The sequence below is a fragment of the Glycine max genome, chromosome 1 (assembly GCF_000004515.6).
Source record: "Glycine max cultivar Williams 82 chromosome 1, Glycine_max_v4.0, whole genome shotgun sequence".
Lineage (NCBI taxonomy): Eukaryota > Viridiplantae > Streptophyta > Magnoliopsida > Fabales > Fabaceae > Glycine > Glycine max.
The window spans coordinates 5,010,190-5,031,180 of NC_016088.4; the positions used below are offsets into that span (position 1 = coordinate 5,010,190).

Below are 20,991 nucleotides of genomic sequence, written 5' to 3' on the forward strand. Positions count from 1 at the left end.
CCAATGTCCATGCCCACCAGCCAGTCTCACAAATTGGCTCTTTGAACTTGCATTTCACCCTTTTTCATGGATATAATACTAACACATGCTTTTAAATGCCATCATCTAACCAATTGACATAGTAATGGACTAATGGTTATGAATTTGAATATCATCCTAAATTTCCTCTCAAAATCAATTGAAGCTATTTAAATTAACCCTAGTTTTACCGTGCTAATTTTTTTCTTTCAAGGTACTATGTAATTGAAACTTTGTAATGTATATGTTATATGTCATCATCTATAACCAATTGATATAGGAATGGGTTATGGACTCCCATGTAAAATTTCATCTCAAAATTAAATCCCGATAATTGAGATAGACAATGTGAGACTTTTTAATAGTAACATCAATACATTTTTCATAGAAATATCTCTCTTATGAGTTAGTTGTCTTGCACATTAGCAGATCGGTGCCTTTTGTGGTAACAATTTTCAAAATTAAAGCTAAGAACAGCTGCAGTTTATGTTGAATTTGAACATTTGTTATCTGGGTTTTTCTTTAAAAAGTGTTTTACTTAAATTTTTTTCATTTCCAGTTTGGAGCCTCGGTGAATTCGGTTTGACATTGAAACAAGAAGGATGTGTTGGAGGACTTTTGTTTCATTTGACATGTGAAAATATGGTTGGGTATCCTGCATAGTCCAAGGTCGTAGTCAAGTCATCAATTGGACCAAAATTAAAGGCAAACAAGCCATGTAGAGGAAAACAAGCACCTATGGTTAAAAGTTGACTAATTTCTACAAAATTCTGGTAGAAGCCTGGAAGGTACTACTTTGCAATATTTTTTTGCCATGTGGATGTATTTCCTTTGTGCTGAAATTTAGGAAAATTTTAGAGTATTAACAAGTGGAAGCATTAGAAAGTCACAGTCATAGTCTCAGACACGGTGCATTTTCCATTGATCAAACTAAGGAGGCCCCCTAAAGAAAAACTGGGATGGGAGATGCTGGCAATTGCTCATTGATCATGTGCCCATTTCTCATGATTTGATCTATCTCATGACTAGTCAAGATCACCTTTGTCTCTCCTGAATCTTGGTCCTAATTTCCCCTTTATTTCTTTTTTGGTTTCTTTGTATCACACACTTTTTTGAATGCTGATCAATTATTTCTAGCAGATGCAATCTCAGTTTGAAATTTTGTTATCCCGTGTAACATCACTGATCGATATAATTTAGTAATATATAATTATTTTTTTTGAAAAATTGATTTGGTTGTGAAGATTTTAGAGAGTTAGTAAAATGACGGTTAAATGTTTTTTTAACAAATTAATTTCATGATTAAATTTTTTGGATGACTAACATATTAATACATTTTTAGTCATAAAACTGGAGAATCAATGAATAAATACAGATCAGTCAAAAATCTGGTCAAACCGTAATGAGTTTAACCAGATATGCAAAATTTAATACCGAATTCCATAAATTGAGGTTTGATCCTATGACTTAATAATTAAGATACAATCATTCATTACACCATAATTATAAATGTTCCTAATATATTATGTTGATAATATATTAATATTCATAAATTCATGCGCAATTCAATCGGTTCAGACGCCAATTCATTCGTTTGAAGTGTAGAACCAATGAAAAATGACCTACTACATTATTGACTGAGTGTATATATATATATATATATATATATCTTGGTTTTTTTTTATCTGTAAATAACTAAATAGTGGTTGCTAATTTGTTAATTGTATGTAGAATACAATAGAACTTTTCTCTTCAAAGCAAAATAAGTTTAGTCACTGGCACTATTTGTTTGGGAAAATGTTATCATTATTTATAAGGTCAGTTGTGTGTGTGTGTGCATATTGGTAGGGTTTACCAACATATGTAAAATCTAAAAGTTGGACTATGGTTGTGCAAAAGTATAAGTTCTAACATGAAAACAAACAAACCCTAATACAAGAGGATTTAAATAACTTTTTAATTATAATCCTTCGTCGGCCCAAAATTATCTTAAAATATAAAATGATGTAAATCTAACTAAACTAATTAATCTTGTGAACAACACTTCATCCATTACTTGCAACTATATACTAAAGATAGAAATGGACCATGCACCATATAAAAGAGGTCAAATGTCGTTTTGTCAAAAAAAAGTGTCAAATCCTCTATCTATAAAGTGTCAAAAGTGAATAAAGTGTGATTGCATGCATAAGAGAGGATACTCTATTGTAGTTTAAATGAAATTTTATTTAAATAAATAGCTACTTTAGAGAAATTTAACCAATGTATATCAAATAATCTATCTATCTATATAAAACCAAATAAGATAATTAGACCCTAAAAAGTTGTTGCATGTGATTAACTTGTCATTAAAAATTATTAAATTACTTCTATTTTCCTTTCCATGTACTTTCCGGAAAATTAGCGCATAACATAGCGGCAAAAGAAGAGGAATGTTGTTTGATTTCATTGAAGATGAGCATTGAGTAGCACATGTTCTGTTTTTAACCGGCAAAAAATACTATGAAGGGGTCACCGTCATGTTCCTTTATGAGTCTGTTGTTCATGCATTGCACGTCACTTAACCCTTTCATGTGTTTTTTGTCATATATATACCAAACTAGAGATTAAAGCATGCCTTGTCCTTTCTCAAGTACCCCTATTAAATTATTGAATAATTTTAAAATGCTCTTTAAATATTGTCTTATTAATTTCTTTTATTAAATAAAAATTTTAATTTTTTAAAGTTTTTAAAATATTAAATGGATTATGTAGATATTGTGAGAGAATATGACATATTGACATTGTTGTAAACATTTATATTATAAAAAATTTAATTGTATTTTTGCTTATTTTTAATTTAGATTATGTGCTATTTTAATCTTTTTATATATATGTTTACTTAATTAAGTCCCTTTATTTTTAAGATTAAACAAATTTGAATCATGTATCAGTTTTCTACTTTTACAACTATCAAATCAATTTCTATCTAAATATTTGAAAGTTTACAACTGATTCGGATAAGAAATAATTTTAAAAGTAAAAAAATTAAATAAAAATGGAAGAATGTTATAGAAAGTAAGATTAAGATTTGAAAAGAGGCAAAAATTGAGACTTTTTTATTTTAGACGCAACTAATTTGATATTTTTATTAGTAAGTTTTGACTTTTGAGTAAAACTTTTTAAAACAATTTAATTAATTTAATTTGTGAAATTTTAAATAAAAATGATAATTTGAAATTTTTACATAGAAGAAAATGGAGCGAGGGATAACATTTATTTCACTTTAAAAATAGAAAGACTTAATTTACTTTAAAAATTAAATATAAAATCACACATAATTAAAAAGTTTAAAAAAATAGAATTAACCAGGGGGGAAGAGCAAGGAAAGTTAAAAACGTCAAAATTAGAACTATCACAATCAGAGATACAAGAGGGGATGAACCACAAGATGAACCACTTGACTTTGATATCATTATTCATGCTCCCAAAGGCCTAATATGTGCCGTAATATGTGCAATGCCCGTTTTATAGGCCAGAACTTGTTGTCTTTTGGTTATGATTAGTGTACCGACATCTTAACATTAATTCCTGTGTGAAAAAACCTGAATTTGTGAATGTGTATATAAAAGAACAGAATTCCTATATGCTAATGGTACGAATAAATTGGCATAGCCATAGGTCCCAACACTTGATAAATTAACCTGATTATTTGTTGTTGATTTTTACATGATAAAACTTAGAGGGAATTATGTCGTAGGTGTACAATTCATTGGTAATTTTTGTCCATATATTTCATACTATTTTTCAGTGATTCTCGTGAGAGAAATAGTTGTTGTTGTTTTAATTATTTTGTACATATAAACAACTTTTGCACTCAACGACAAAAATGGAAATTGAAGTTGAGATATACAACGTGTTTGTCTCAAGTGTGTTTTTTGGACACACATTTAATATCAACATCTAGGATTGAAAGTATATACTATTAAAAAATAAGCTTTTAACATCGATTATTAAAGATTTTTTCCATCGATTATTAATCGATATTGAAACTACCAATATTAAAAATATTAACGTTAACATCGATTTTTAAAAAATTAATGTTATTTTTTTCTCACCAACATCAATTTTTTGAAAAATTGATGGTGTCAGGAAATAACAACATAAAATCAATGTTACTTTTTGGATTTTTTTTAATGATCAATTGTAATTATACGTACTTATACAAAGTTGTAAAAACTTTAAAAATAAACTGAAGTTATAAACAAATATACCAACAAGACTTATAAATAAAAATTTACACAATGCACTACCAAGAGTTACAAATAAAATGCACCCCTAAGAGTTATAAACAAAAATTTATAAATATTAGTATAATATAATGTACTTCAATTACAAATAAAATTAAAATAAAACAAAGTTAGATGTTGCATTTGAAAACTCAAATATAATTTGAGTTCAAGCTTGCAAATTTTCTAATTGTGCAAAAGTCTTCCATCCATAGTCAATTTTTGCAAACTTCCTCCAATGATTATAAACAATCATGCATTCTGTAATCTCTTCCAAATATAGATGAGTGAATCCTGCAACTTTCATAAATGAGTACATGATATTCAGCACATCCTGAAATTAACATAGGTGCTTTTGTATAGTGCTGACTTACTCACCAAACTACTGCAAGTCGTTTTGTATTCATTTGACAAGACTTTAAAAGTGACTGAGTTAGGAATTTGATGGTATAAGGAGTGTCATTTAGGATAAGTTTTTGGTTCATAGCTGCTTTTGAAAATGGGCAAGAAGAAAACACTCTGTCCAAAATGGGTCATGGTCACTTGATGATTTCTTGTGAGTCCATAGAAATCTTTAAATTCTATCCATTCAACAAGTATAGTTGGATTCACCAAATCTTGGTTGTATGTAACAGAGTGCATGTTGTCATTATTGTCTAACAAATGTCAAGTATGCTCTAGTTGATCATTCCATCTTACATCAAAGGACCTACTCACTTCATCATAAGGCTACATTTAAAGTAAATTAATATAAGCAATACTGATATGTTATATCATGTCATGTTTATATGAGAATAGTCTTGAAATTCCTAATCTAACCCTTAATATGAACTATGTTAAACATTTCCTCTAGTTTTCTATTAATCTTTATCAGCGTCTTAGTCATTTCATTCCAATTTTTTTTATCTTCATTCATCATTTCTAAACTTCATTTACAATATAAAAGTTATTATTAATCCACAACATTTGTTTTGTCTTAAATTTGTTTAGTTAGCAACTATTAATGCAACATTGTATATTCTCTAATATAAAATTACTCTTTGGCTTAAAAGTTAGAATTGCTTAAAAATAAATACGCATGGCTATCTGCTTAAAAATTAGGGGCCTAAGGCTGTGACAAAATTCTCACACCAGCACAAAGTCTCATTATAAGAAAACAAACAGAACACATAATTTAAGATTAATTGTGAATTTGGCTGCTTTAACATTTCTAAAAAACAAACAAAATATAGAATTCTTTCACCAGCACAAATCCCATATGAAATAGTATATTCAAAGTTTCAAACTGTTAGTATTTGTAGTCATTGAAGCATAACAGAGCCAGAAAATAAAACCTATCTTGCATAGGTGTTAGCATTTGTATATCCAAAGGGCATTAAAAACCAAGATTTGTGTCAATCACAATGTAGCTCGTATCATAGGGTAGAAGTCTAACATGTTTTCAGCAACATACATAAGCACCTATCTTGCATAACTTGCATAGTGTATTAATATGTAGAATTTAGGACTTAGATAATCTACACTTAGGTTCTGTTTTAACATGACTAGAGGTAAGGTATATCATTCACAAAACCAAGGTTAAACTCACTTAACTTGCACACAAATACAGTCAAAACGCAAACTTGTAAGATAGTAAAATACGCACATTAACAAGAATTTTTATGTTAGTAATGCACTGTACATTCAGATAATAGAAGGAACCAGCCCTAACATGAAAATTCTTGTTAATGTATAACAACATTATTTATTTTATAACTTAATTGGCTCATTAGCTCAGTTGGTTAGAGCATTATGCTAATAACCTGAAAGTCACAGGTTCGATTCTTACTTGGGCCATTAATACATGTTAGACTCCAGCATGCATAAAAGTCGATGTCACCTTTGAAACTTTTCAATTGTTACATGAAAAAACTATTGTTCCTCCCTTAACCATAAATCACAAGAAGAACTATAGTCACTCAATGGTTCCTTCAACCATTTGATCTAAATAGATATTCACCTTGATCTAGGAGTCACCACTTCACACTCATAATCACTATAGCTCTTTTTATAATTAAGTATTTCTTCCTTCTTCATTCCATTATATTATTACTTTACCATAATTTTTACTAACTTGAGTATTAAAATATGCAACAAATAGAGTTAATTTTCAGTTCAGACCCCTTAAGCATGTTCTCAACTTTTAGTCTTATACAAAAAAATGATCGAAAAGAAAGATCCATTAAGGATGACCAATCAAGTTTTCTCATAAAAATTTGTCAATAACAAAACTAGTGAATATTTTATACCAATGTCACCATAACAAAATAGTTAAGAAAAATTATAAATTAAAAGTTATATTTTTTTAAAAATATATATATGCCTTAAAAATTATAAACATGTTAAAATAAATAGAAATAGTCTATATATTTATAAAATTCTAAAAACATTTTTTAATTTTTACTGCATCATAAAAATATTGTTCAAATATTTTAATCGAAAATATCTGATAAAATTAATAATAAAAATATATTATCCGTCGAATACTAATTATCATTAATCACAAATATTAAATATAAGGCAAGCCTATGCATTACATGGGTAATCTAACTAGTTTGCCTTAGTTAAAAATGTTATTAAATATTTTTAAAATTAATATGATGTTAATTATTTTTTCATTTCACTTGGCACTTTTTATTTCAATTCTATAACTAATGCATTTAAGAAAATTATTAACAAAACTCATAATATTACAACATGATAATGCACAACTAAATAAGCAAATAAAAACATATTCAAACGTGTCAAAATGAAATCCATGTTTCATATCCTTAATATAAGTTAAATATTGTAACAAAGCTGATACTGAGTATCTTATATTATCATCCAAATCAACTTCAGATCAAACTTTAAATTTAGAAAATTTAATATTCTTTACCATTTATGTCAAAACATTTACTTCAGTTAATGAGATATCAAAGCACTAAAAAAAAACTTAAATGATTAAAACTAAATGAAAATATAATTAAAAAACTTCGTACCTCATTGCCCAGAGGCTCTTCGCTATGCAAAGGTATGTGGGAGGAATGTTCTACGCAGTCTTACTCTTGCATATGCAAAGGGACTATTTCCGGATTCGAACCCATGACCAACAAGTCACCAAGGCACAACTTTACCGCTGCACCAGGGCTCGCCCTCTTAAAGGAAAATATAATTATTTTAACTAAATTATTTTCTACTAAAACTTAATTTGCATGCTTTAAAATCATATTAGTTCTCTATAATGGTAAATTAAATTTCACATATTCCCTCTAATTTCACACTTTCTCGATTTACCCACCTTACACCTTTTTACATCACTAAACCCTCCTTAGTTTTTCTATTTTATTTTCTCGGTGTCTCTGAACCACCTTATAACACTTTTTCTTTTTCTTTTTTTATCATGGAACCCTTCCAAGGAAATTTAGTGAAAAAAAATATGGATATATGTTGAAAAATGACAAATTATAAGGGAGAGAGCACGTCATTTGCTCTGGCTAAAACGACAAAATAAAACAAAACTGACAAAAATATATGAATGAAATATAAATTCATCTACCCTTGGAAGTATATAAGCAGAGAGCACAGCTTAAATATACTGCATCCAAAATGAAAATTCAAATGCAAATCCTAATAAATATAAATAAATAAAATAAACAAAATAGCATGCAACAATAGAGAGGCTTATCATGGGCATCAAATTAGGATCAATAAGAAATTTGTAGCTTTGAAATTGACTAGACGATGGTCTAAAATCAATTTTACACATTTTAATATAAGATCTGTTCCTAACATTAATTTGAACATATATCATAATCACGTTCAACTGCTCAAAATTAACTAGATTAAAATCTAAATCGAACGGACACGTAAGACTGTTTGTTTTAGTTTTATTCCAAATCTTAGGGCCGGAGACAATTTTTGCAAAGGAAAATATTTTAGCATTCAGGAAATGGTGTTTGGATTGGGGCAAGTATACACATAAGCTCTTTAAATTCATGTTTATGCATATTTAGAACAATTTCTCATACATAACAAAAGCAATATCTGTATACACTGCTTGGACATTATATAAAATGAGAATGCAGCAGTGTAATGTTCATCCCAAATTAATATCAAAATTGCTTTTATCAGGGGAAGCATTTCATCCTCTGCAAAGTGACGCATGAAAGCTATGTTAACAAGTGGAACAAACATTATGGTCTTGAATCTGATAACGTTTATTACCTGTCTTTCAACTTCAACAGCTGAGGCAGCTGGTCTAAGCTTCAAAATTGATCTGTCTTGCTCACAATTTTCTGTCTCCGTGTCTAGCAGAAAATATAGGTAGCAGGATTCAGAGAGAAAGAGAATCTAACACACTACAGAAAGCTAAAGAGACAAGCAAACTAGATATTAGATAGGAACACATTGAACTTGAAATTGCACTCATTCCAACCAAAATCTGCAATGCGTCCATGTAGCAATCCTGATGAGGTAATTACTAGCATGAGAACTCGAGGAGGCGAGACTAGACTTTCTATAGTATCGCATCAGGGCTCAGTCATGAGTCCTTGTTTAATTTAATCTTGGATGAGATTACCAGGGACATACATAAAATTATCCCTAATTCCATGCTTGTTGCAAATGATATAGGTTTATTGAGGAATCTTGCACTCTGAAACCAATTTCGATGATGTTTAGGAACATAGACGCTAGGCTTGTGAGCGACCCATGATCCAGAATCCTTGCAAAATCTTGTTAGGTCTGAAATAACAGGACTTTGGGCAAGAGGAGCAATTTGAGACTTTTGCAAGACCCCTTCTAGTCATATAGAGCAAGAACACCTTTGGGGGATGTTTTTGAGGGGCAAAAGTAAAGTTGTGCAGTTGGATCCTTCCATCCTTATCTAAGAATAGGTCTTTGTCCAAATGGATGGACTAGGAACATCTCATGGATGAAGGTCAGGTGAACAAGACTAGAATAATGGAGAAATGGAATTAGAACACTGGACTAGTGAGGACCTGACAAGGTACTATGAAGCTCCAGTATTAGTCACTTGCTCAGACTTTCACAGGGAGGTTAATAGATCTTTGCATTGCAACTTCAGGATCACTCAGCGAGAATTTCATATGAAACAAAGGGAGGAAGAAGGGGCAAGACTGGAATTAGAGAAAAAGTGGCCAGTCTTTTGAGCTAAAGAGCCAAGAGAAGAACTTGGATGCTTAGAAAGGAAGTAATTTTCAAGAATTAGGGGACCAGGCCTAATGGAATCAATCATTATGGTAGCAAAGGATAAGGGTTCAGCTAGTAATATTGCCAAAATCTCTATACCAGGTGATGACATAAGCCATTTTACAATGCCTAATTGATCTTTGAACACAATCTAAGACTATAAATGTTCCTCATCACTTATGTTAGTAGCTTAACTTGGCTGAAGTGGTTTTTTATTTCTCAAAGGTGTAGGTTTTGAATAAAGAGACAAAGTATATGTAACTTCATTTTATCACAACAGTGATTCTCTAAATTTTTATCAGTCAATGATCGCAGCCTGAGATGCAACACAAAATATGGGCATCTTCCAATGCAAATTTGTTACAGGATTAGTCATCCACGATGTAACATTTGATATTTAAGGCAAAGTTACCGAAACAGTTAGTCCCTATAGTTTTATTCAATTTTATATTTTGGTCCCTATAATTTATTGTTATGTATCAGCTCCTTTGTTTCAATCTGTTGAATTTTGGTCCCTGTCATTAGGTTTTAACCCATAAAGTTTATATTAGTCAAGGTATTGATCCCTAATTTTCATAAAGGTCTTGCTTGTGAGAGGAAGTTTTGGGTGGCGGCTGTCTTGCTCTTGGAGGGACTTCACCCAGACGGGAATTTGGTTGGGGGTGGATTGTATAGTGGTTTTTGTTGGTATTGGTATACAGGTTTTTTGTTGGATGTTGGGTGAGGGATGCTCTGTTGGTAGGATCAATGGGAGCTTTTTTAAGGACTCTGTTTTTGTACTTGATGTTGTGCAGTTCCCCTCCCACTCCTCGTGGGTATCCATCTGCACTTTCTATTAATAATATTTATATTTGCCTTCCAAAAAAACAAAATAAAGGTCCTCCTTATAGTTTCAAATTAGATATTGGTCACTGAAGGACCAAAATCTAAATAAGTGAAACTATAGGGATCAAACTCAAAAAGAATAAACTATAGGGATCAAACTCAAAAAGAATAAAAAATTCAAATCAAGTGAAACTATAGGGATTATGTTTATTTTAACCAACAAGCAACAAATTGAAAGATTCTTACCATAGTAATATGATGACAGGATAGTGATGCATTCCATCGGCTGGAAAAGGAAAAACAAATCATCGAAGTACAAAGGAAGAAATAATCATGTTGAGTAATTTTAAACTTTGCACTAAAAGCTTGAGACAAAAGATAAGCATGCATATGTTTGTTCTATTAGAAGTCCAGCTAAACCAATTAACCAATAAGATGCAAACTAGCCGATTGATCAGTCTAATGCTGATAACGACTACAGTGACCCCACCTAAGTTAGGAAATAATTAAGTTGCAAAACATTTTAATGCTGACTTCGCCATTCACTAATAAGCATAAAAAGTATTAGAAATACCAATTTACATTTATGCACTTCACCCTTACACAAATATAAACAATTGTTGCCATATGAACATAATTTTTTGAAGGTAACGTATCAAGTGAGAACTTTTGTTTTTGTAAGAAAAAAGAATAAATATAAACCATTAGATTATATTGGAATGGTCAAGTCTCAAGATTGAAAATAAATGCACATGACTTTAAGTGACCATGTAAGCATTAACTAACTTCTAATCTTACCATCCATATATGGTTGGATACACTATGAGCCAAATTTATAGTTCTCATTTTCTCACAATAAACATGAATTCTAACTTGATATGTGCCCTTTTTCCCTGAAATATTCCTTCATACAAAAACCACCCTCAAAGTTAGCAATAAAAGCTTACAGGTGAATAATTTTAAGCTACATATTACTACAGAGAATTTCTTTTCCCTGATACATACATACAAATCTATATAAATCTTTCCCTCACCCACCCACCTTCCCTTTTCTCTTCTCCCATGGGTCTCTCTAGCTTTGCCCATGGCTTCTCCACAAAGTTAAAAAATAAAACAATAGTTGCAAGGAAAAATCTATAAATTCCTAAACCATGGATATCTATGTACATGATATGATCCAGGATTGAACATTAAATGATGGGAAAAAAGAACAATGCCCAAGATGGATGAGATTTTCTAGTATACCATTACAAATATACCCTCTTTACGAGTAGGTAGTTACTCGAGCTTTGTCAACATTTCATCGCCTTTAGTAACTTTTCCAAATATTGCATACTGCAAAGGGCATTCATCGGTATATCAATTGCAAAAATTGTGAGATATGAGTGAATGTTTTGCAATGATATTGCAGTTATAGTTACCCAACCTTGCCATCAAGATGAGGGGCATCTCCAAGTAGTATTGAAAATGAAGATGAAGCACTGTCCGGATCATCATATCTGCAAGAACAAATTTGCATACGTCAGGACCTCCAACAAAGGCTCAAACCAAAAGAATGGTTTCAGAAATTTAGGAGCAAAATAGTAATGAGAACTGTTACATACTTACATATCTGATTACTCCTTAAAATCATGTGTCAAGATTATAAATTCTACAACACTCTAAATAAATATTAAATAATACCCTTCCCACTTAAGCATAGAAAATAAAATTTGTTAAACCATATATAAATGCAACTTAATGACAAACAAAAAAGCGACAAGAATGACATGAAATCAAGAACTTAAGCAGAAAAAATGAAGCTACAGCCATCAGTTGCTGTCTAGAGAGACCTAACCTTCCCATGGAAAGAATACCCCGAACATGTTTGACTTCACTAAATTCACCAACAACAGTCTTTACAGCTTCCCTTCTTTGTTCCTCGTTCACTGGAGTCGATCTTTCATTTGCAACATCTGCTACTTGGGCCACGAATCCCTTATCCACCTAGGTATTGAATTCAAAACCACTTACTCACAAAGCTATACAATACCCACCAATTTCATGAAACTCAATATTTACTAGCTTTGTTTCCAGAGAACAATACCCGAAAGAAATGGTTCGTGTTATAGCCTCCAAGTCGCACAAGCTTAAAAATGTGGTCAACAGTTTTGGATGCCACGGTTGGATAGAAACCAAATTCAATATCTCCATACTTTGTCTGCATCAAAAAACACAAGAACCTAAGTGGTACACACCATAAGCAACAAACAACAACAACAACAAATTGATATCAATTTGAGAAACAAGTTATCTAAAAGAAGCAAATTTCCCAAGCAAGACAGGATTTTTCACTGAATGAGCTACTTGATTCCAGTTTTCACTCATACCCAGAACACAAATATCTGGGATCTTCTCAATCAACAACATGGGTATCCAAAGTTTGAACTTCTCTATTACTTAAGAACTTAACAGATAGAGATCATAGCTACAAGTCTACAACACTGAAACTGAAAGCACTAAGCATATATGAAACTAAATTCAAGCTTTTACTGCAAATCCAAGCAATTATAAATGAAAACAAACAACAGAAAAGGATCAAACTTGATACAAATTTTCGCACAGAAAAACCTGAAAGACGACGCGGGTAAATCCTAGTTCGGGTTCCAGACCGGAAATTATAGATACCAAGGCCAGCAAAAAGCAACCTTTGATCCAAAAACTGAATCCTCGGATCCACATTTCGTCCAACGTTAGATTTAGCACCTTTTCAGCTCCTAAAATTAGAGTCAACCATCTGAAATTCAGAAAACTAAAAATTGGAAGTTTTCTCTGTTAGTGGTTTTTTGGTACCGTTTGCATCTTCTTCTTTTTTTTTTTTTTCTTCAGGAAATTCATCTTCCGGTTTTTGTTTATAAGAAAGTGGCGCAAACAATTTTCAAGCCCATGTTGGCCTGGGCTAATTAAGCCGAAAGAAAGTTTATCTTATGGCCCATGCTATACAAACAACCTCCCTTTTTCTATATACACTCCCATTTACTATAGTTTTTTAAATTCCCAAAACAAATCTTTTCTATCTCACATCACCCTTCACATCCCTAATTTTTTTATTTTGTGGATAATAATTTATATAATGTAGTTATGATCCAATACATTAAGAAACTAGTTTCCATCATGTAAATTTTTTGGCAATATGGAAACTAGTTTTTGTAGTATAAAATATTACATTATGAATACTATATTCCATAATATATTATATCATAACCACATTAAGAAAAAAAATTTCCATAGAGTATTTTTGTTAAAAAATTGTTTTAAAAGATAAGTGAGTGGTGCAAAGAAAAAAAAGTAAGTGCGAATAGCATCACCGCAGTTATTTATTTTGATTTAGTGCCAAAGAAAGTAGGCCTAACGTGAATTGGACTTTTTCTTCCTGTACTCCCTAAATTTGGGGTGTATGCTGAGATAAAAAAAAAAAACACCATAAGAGTATTTTGGGTTATTTTTATGAGGTGCGGGAAGTAAAATAGGGGATGCATGAGGCCGAAGTCCGTTAATAATAGCCACCTATAGGAATACTCCTTGGCCCGTGGGCCTTAGTCGAAATTGTGATTTTCAAGCGTTCAACGGAAAGAATAAAAAACAGCAGAGTCTTAAAAAAAATGATTTTAAGTGATATGCAATTCATCATTCATAGACCAAAAATATAGTGATACATATTGGAATACGTTTTATAACTGAAGAAATAATATGTTCACATAAAGATTGTAAACCAAAATACATATTCGCTGGTAAGTTCCCAATAAAGAGTTCAAGACCCTTTTATAGAATATCCATTTCTCAATATTTTATTTTTATAATACCCACTTATTTGTTGTTGCAACTCCTTTTCTTTAAATATTTGCAGAAAATTACACAGGAGAAAGCCCATTCGTACAAAAATTGGAAGTTGGGAGACAATTACAAGTGATTATTATGATGAATGAGACTTTGGAAGGCAGAAAAGCAAATTATAGGTACCTGACCCTTATAGGCCTAGCCTGAAATTTGGCACATGCTAATGTTTAGGTTCATCGTTTCCACATAGAAATGATAGTAACGTTGGGATTGGCTTCCTGATTTTACTACTATAAAGCACTTTGTAAAAAAAAAAAAAAGTGTAGGATAAAAGAAGAACATTATGCACAATTACTCAAAATACCATTAGCATCAAAGTCAATCATTGTTACCAGCCTTTTTAATTTCAAGAATTGGAACCTTGTGCTTCTTTCCCGTATTCTGTGGGACTTTCATTATAAGAAAGATTCTTTATGGGTTCGGTGAGTTCACCATTACTATTTCAGAGGGAGTGATGTGTGGAATTACAATACTTCTTCATCAGATTCAGTTTTGATAAAGAAAATCATTCAAATAAGGGACTTTATTATCTTCAAAGAGCTAAGTACGGAAGAGGCCAAAAAGAGGATTCAATCTTGGAACATCAATGAACAATTGCTTGTTGGCAAAGTCTATGAATACATTAGAGGTGTCAAGCCTACTGTTAGTTGGTGTTCTGTTATATGGAACCCAGCAATCCCCCCCTAAGATGTCTTTCATTTTATGGCTTGCTAAAAGGAACCGGCTGCTTACTCTTGACAAAGCTGCTTTTTTGAACAAGGATTCCCTCTGCCCTTTATGTTCAAATGAGGCTGAGTCAAATGCTCATTTGTTCTTTTCTTGCCGAAAATCTCTCTAAGTTTGGGCTCACATTCGTGATTTGGCTCCTTTTCGTAGGCGTTTCACTTCTTTGCAGCGTATTACTGATTCTTTAATTAGGAACATATCCACATCAGGTGTTCAAGGAAAATTTCGTTGTCTGATTATAACAATTACAGTCTACTGCATCTGGCTGTCTAGGAACAAACTAATTTTTGAAGATTATCAATTTTTTGTAATAGAAGTTATTAGCAAGATTAAGTTTTTTTTTGTATAGACAAGCGCACCTGTTGCATTTGTTTTAGTATCTTGATATAGGTCTTCTTGTATTAGGGAGACTTTTGATTTTCTCTAATTGCAGAGTATGCCCCGTTTATTGTTGTATCATTTTGAGTTTAATATAATTTACATTTTTCCCAATCATTGTTACCAAACTGTTCACTAAGCACAGGAGAAGACTACAACACAGTTTCCCCTCCCCTCTTCAAAGCTCTAGACAACAATATCCTTTTCAGAATATGCCAATTCAACTTGGCAAATCTAAACCCAAACAAAATTCCTTGCGAGTAGATGTAGAATTTCTTCTATTAAGAAAAACAACGGGGGGAAGGGCATATGTGCCAAGTTTTAAAAGATTGTGCTTGTGTTCACATTTTGGCTACTAAATGAAAACTTTATTCGGTAATAAATTTTAAAAGATTGGCATTTTAGCACCTTTCTCAATCAATTGTAATTGCAATTTTGTTGTCCATCAAAAACAATTATATTCCTCTTTAAGCAGAACATGAACCTGATTCCACCTCTATTATTGTGGCCCAAAAGCCCAGCCCCATTGGGTAAACTTCAAAGTGTCTAATAATCCTTATCACTTGGGAGCCTTACTAGAACTTTACCTCTAAAATCATTAAATCAAGCAAATAAAATATACTTTTCATGATTGGACATCAAGGGTTTACTTTATTTTACCTATTGATATAGTATATAATTTATGTGCTAATAATTCAAAACATAAAATGTACTAAGGAAAAAAAATCAATATGAAGTAATAAAATTAAGGATTTTATACTATTAGAAGAATACTTACAAAAATTAACAAAAGAATAACCTAGCTGATCCAGGAAAAAAAACCCTAAGGAAACATACTGTTAACTTTCACAGCTATAGTTCAAATTTTGAGTCAACATTTAAGAAAGCCATTTTCTAATATACGAAAGGATTATTCAAAGAATTAATTCTTAGAATAGAATATATCATATCATAATTATTTACCATTTGCCATATACAATGTACATGTGTCCAATACATCCAATACATTGTAGTAGAAATTATTAAAACAAATTTTTTTGTCAATTTTGAATCTTAGTTCAATTTTTTTAATAATGCTCCTCCTCTTGTAATAATTTAAACGATAAAGTATTGGGGACATGTACATTGTACATTGTATATAGTAAATGATAAATAATAATGGTACGATGTATTATATTCTAAGAATTAATTCTTTCTCCGAAACTTGTGTTTTACAAAGTGCTATATGGAGTCAACATAAACTACTGCATAAAGAAAAAATATTGGTAAGGGATAAATAATTATGATTTATTGTGTGCAAAGAATTAATTGAGCGCATAACTTCCTCTACATTGTCTACAAGTTAATTTCAAATGGTAGGAAAATCAAAATGACTTTTCCTTTTTTTTGTTTGTTTGGAAAGATGGCGTGACCAAAACTAAGAGTACGTGTTACCCTATATTTTTCCTGGCAAGTATGGATAATGATGAAGGATTGTTGCTTAGTGATATAAATTCTCAATATTGTATAAATATTGTCTATTGATGACATGCGATTTAACATGCTATAGGCTTTGACCTACATAAAGCCAAAGTTGAATAACCACAAGGAAGTTGAAGTTAATCAAAATCCAATTCGGGTTTGGAGGGCAGCAAAAATAAAATAATCTCATAAGTCACACAAACCCATGATGGGTATCACTTAGAAGTTCGAAGCAAAAGTTAATAACAAACTAATAGAGAGATTAGGGTGAATGTGAATTGAACCACCGTCATTTTCAAACACATTTTTTTACTAGTGCACCACTAAACCCAATCTTTTCATTTTACAATCAAATCTAAACATTAAGCATGTAACAATAATAATAATTAATTGAGGTGATTGCCGACCATTGATTCTAGAAGGAAAGATTAAATAATAATAATAATAATAATAAGAGATTATCCAAAAACTGAAAAAGTAAAAGATTTTCAACTATTCACATAAACACACTTATCTTCACACATGTAGCCTCACCACAACTCCTTCTAAAACCCCAACCTAACACATTCTCAATCAGAAAACGACCTCCTAAATTATTTTTTTAAATAAGAACTTTAAGAAGGGGCTATCATCCATGCAATTAAGTTTTCTTTTTGGTACAAAATAGATATCATTATCCAAAATAATCAATCAATTTTTTTAACTTAATTAATCTCCCTAAAGGACTACTAACCACCAGAGTAGCCTCAATTTTTGGTTTACCTTGTTGAATTGGGCTAAGGTGAAATTTGAATTTGGGGTGGGCTTTTGAGAGCACCTTGTGTTGAGGTTGAGGCCATGTGGTGAAGCATAAAATGCAGGGAAAAATGGCTCCATGAGGGTGATGTTTAATAGTGTTAGGCATAGAATAGTGACAGAGATAGACCACTAATTAGTTGTCGGCCTTCAGTTTTAGAAAGAGTGGCATAATTGTGCGTGTAACGTTTCCAACTACCATGAACTTGCAACCTCAATTCCCACGCAATACATGCCCTCTCTACCTTGTTCATTCTTGGAAAAAAATTTCGATCTTTTGTTTATCGTGTGAAATAAATTTGTGTCTGGCTAGTGAAAGCTGTTTTATTGATTTCTTCTTTTAACTCAAATATGAATGGTACCAAATGTTTTGGTAATTAAGTCTCTTAATTAAGGTCTGGACTCGGATTATAACTTGAAGTATCATTTTATTCCAAAAATAGATTAACTCGATGAGAAGAGGATTAGTTAGGTATCAAATAAGAAATCTTAGATACTTTCTCATTAGACAAAAAAAAATGAATAATGCATAATTAACTAAATTGAAAAAAAAAATCAATACATATTGTTAAAAAAGGAAAATTAATAACATAAATTGTATATGACAAATGAAATTATATTGATGTTATTCACAACTTATTGATATATATATATATATATATATATAAAATATGAAATTAACAAGCTTCTTTATTATAAAATATGTATTTTTTCAGGAATAAAAATTTATCTCCAAACATTTAATATAATTACATATTTAGTACACATACTCAAAATCTCTAGTTAATTTATACTAATATTAATCTCACACAAGTTGATTCATGTTCTCAATAATTTTAACAACCTTATTTACATTAAATGAGGCTATCCAAAAAATACATAAATAATAAATCATACATACTTTTTCTTGATTTATTAGAACCGAAGACACAAGATTTACAATAACTCATGCAACTAAAATAGACACTCTTAATAATCATACTCTCCCAATTAAGGTAAGTGATGTGAGACTTTTTAAAATAAAGTGTTTCATCTCTTTGGTTTTCAAACATTTTCTCAAAATGTATTTAAATAAAGGTAGCATGTTTACTAAAAAAATAGATTTTTTTTCTAAATTATCATTTTCACCCTTTTCAAAAAAAAACTTAATTATTATAATTTTTAACAAACGTTTTTTAATTAAACAAGAAATTGAAACCTTTTGAAATCTTCTATATATATTTTTCCATTAAACCTTTTGAAATCTCGTTTTATTTCTTTATTTTTAATTATACACGTGCATGTATTTTTTTTAACTGTGCTGTCTATTCACTTTCTTCTCACATGGTCAATAAGTTTTTTCCTAATTAATATTTCTTAAAATGGTTTAAAAACTGCTTCAAAAAAAATGCTTTAAAAACTTTCTCAACTTTATTTAATTTTTTTTAAGGAGTGGCTCATACTAGACTTTATCAGAAAAAGAAAAGGAGGTTACAAAAGATAATAAAAAGATGTAGAACACATTTTTTGGAAATCAAACAAATAGGCACACATTTCGTATCAATGAAGCTGATGAAGGAGCTATTTTTACTAGATGTGGATAAGAGGGCAATAAGTAAACTAGATATAAAATGTTTATGTAAGACTTCAACTCAATATTCAGATATTTCCAAAGAGTTTGCCTTGACGTATTGTCTTTTATTTGTTCGTTTTTCTCACTAAAATATCCCATCTCTTAACCTAGCCAAGCTACCTTTTGAGGTTAGGATGAACCAATCCAGATAACTCACTTATATGAATTACCGTTCCCTTCTTGATGTGTGTGTCTATATATATATATATATATATGTTATATTTCTTATCCACTTATTCTTGCGCTGTTGGCTTCATATCTTGTTGAATAAAAACAAAATTATAAATAAATAAAAACTGCATTGACGGCCATATTCAAATCTCTTTTTTAATATATGCATGTGCGTGTAATTGTCTTTTCGGGAAATAGAAAGAAAGAAATAAAATTATCAGATATAAGTTTCGTATTTTAAAAATATTAAGACTATTATAGTATTTTAAATTTTATCTACTTGAATTTATATATCTAATGCTGATGAATTATGACATATTATATTACGCAAATAAAAGAGAGGGCCATCAGCACTCACTTTCTTAATTTTCCTCTATTACTCCACGCATCAATGAAAAGGCATATGCGCAAACTTCAATGGGTACAAAACAATTTCCCATTTAGCTTTCGTTTTCTTTTTCTTTTCCTTGAGTGAATCAATCACGCCATATATATACACACAAGTTATGAGCATGCAACTGGAAATTCTCTAAAAACAATCAAGAAAAAAGTTATTTTCATAAAAAGAGAGAGGAATAATACAATTCATTCCTCAATTGCCATCTAACTCATCAGCTACCATAAATTGAATAAAATTCAATGCCCCCCACCCTGTGTAATTCACCAAAGATTCTCCATTGAAATAGATAATATTACCAAGCATGATTATGAGAGGTGGGTGCTGACCTTTCTCTTTATTATACTATTTTTTTAGGGTTCCAGTTAAGAGTGAGAAAGATTCTCAATGGAATGGAATCAACCCCAGCTTTAAACAAATTTTATTTATGAGGAAATGAAAAAAAAAATAAAGAATAAAAAAGGAAACCGTCCTAAATGGTTGTGGTTATTAAGATGCAAACGTTTTTGCAAGGTCATTTACAGCAACAAGAATAACAACAGCATGCATCTAATCTTTTCCACCTCCCGTATTTCTTTTCTTTTGAGAAACAAAAAGAATATAATTAAGAAGGGAAACGATTATATATATGGTGAGAAAGAAAAGCAATGGAACCTATAAGAAAAGGAAGGTACAAGGGACAGCACTATCATAATTATGAGATTAACTGTTTAATATGTGTAATAAATATAACATAATTTCTACGCACTTGTAAAAAAATTTATTATCTCAATCAATTAGAAATTATAGTTAATTTTTCTTTAAAAAAAGAAATTATAGTTAGTAGGATTTTTAAGTTAATTATTATAAAATCAATAAATTTATCATAAACAAAATAACAATGTAAAAAAAGTCTTAGCAACATATTCTTAAATACACTTTTTTAAAATACAAACATTAGTAATAATTAAAATTTATTAAAAATTACAAAATCACAAGAGAAAGTCATTAAATGAAAATTAAGATTTACAAAAATTTGTAGGTTTCAAATAATTCTCACCAATAGTAAAAACAATGTGTTTAAAAGAGTTCATAAAAAACGTGTATTCTTGAAATTTTTAATGTAAAAACCATTTACACTGTAAGTACAAATATTGTTTTCTCTAATAAATACACACACCAAATAAATCCGTATTTAAGATCAAGTTATAAATGCGACACTATTTAATTTCCCTTGTGTTTTAATCTGAAGC

General features: G+C 30.6%; 1 pseudogene across 1 annotated transcript; it reads right to left on the bottom strand.

The window, feature by feature from the left end:
- Window positions 1–4,342: 4,342 nt before the first annotated feature.
- Window positions 4,343–13,235, bottom strand: LOC100817793 (peptidyl-prolyl cis-trans isomerase CYP23-like; annotated as a pseudogene). Its single transcript, XR_005886445.1, has 8 exons — window positions 12,954–13,235; window positions 12,430–12,543; window positions 12,181–12,329; window positions 11,770–11,842; window positions 11,589–11,678; window positions 10,590–10,629; window positions 8,532–8,614; window positions 4,343–8,455 (listed from the first exon to the last, which is right to left on the bottom strand). The product of XR_005886445.1 is annotated as a peptidyl-prolyl cis-trans isomerase CYP23-like (transcript).
- Between the last annotated feature and the right edge of the window lie 7,756 nt (window positions 13,236–20,991).